The sequence below is a fragment of the Belonocnema kinseyi genome, chromosome 5 (assembly GCF_010883055.1).
Source record: "Belonocnema kinseyi isolate 2016_QV_RU_SX_M_011 chromosome 5, B_treatae_v1, whole genome shotgun sequence".
NCBI classification, from domain to species: Eukaryota; Metazoa; Arthropoda; class Insecta; order Hymenoptera; family Cynipidae; genus Belonocnema; species Belonocnema kinseyi.
This window is the reverse complement of record NC_046661.1, coordinates 135,947,905-135,948,384: the sequence shown is the minus strand read 5'-3', so window position 1 is coordinate 135,948,384 and position 480 is coordinate 135,947,905.

Below are 480 nucleotides of genomic sequence, written 5' to 3'. Positions count from 1 at the left end.
AAAAAAAAAAAAAAAAAAAAAAAAAAAAAAAAAAAAAAAAAAAAAAAAAAAAAAAAAAAAAAAAAACAGGAAGATGGGCATTTTACTTGTTGCAATTTGGATTCTACATTAAATTTTACATTAGAATGTCATGGGGTTATATTGCAATACTATTTTTGAAGCGTTACAAATTTTGAAAAATGTCATTAACGTCTGCTGAAGATGACTTCAAACGCATCCATAATCGCTTCAGTAGTATCGAAGATATTAGGTCCTAAATACGGCATGAGATTAGTTGCATGAAAAAACAGTTCCCGTTTGCATTCGACAGGCGTGTCAATACACCTTAACAGTGCTTCCAGATCTAAAACGAGACGTGGTCCAATACTACGAGGGTAATTCAATAAGTCCTTAGAATGAAGTATAAAAACAATTTTTTTGGGTAAATTTTTTTTTTATTTTTCAACATAATCTCCTTGGAGCTCTATACACTTGGTCAAT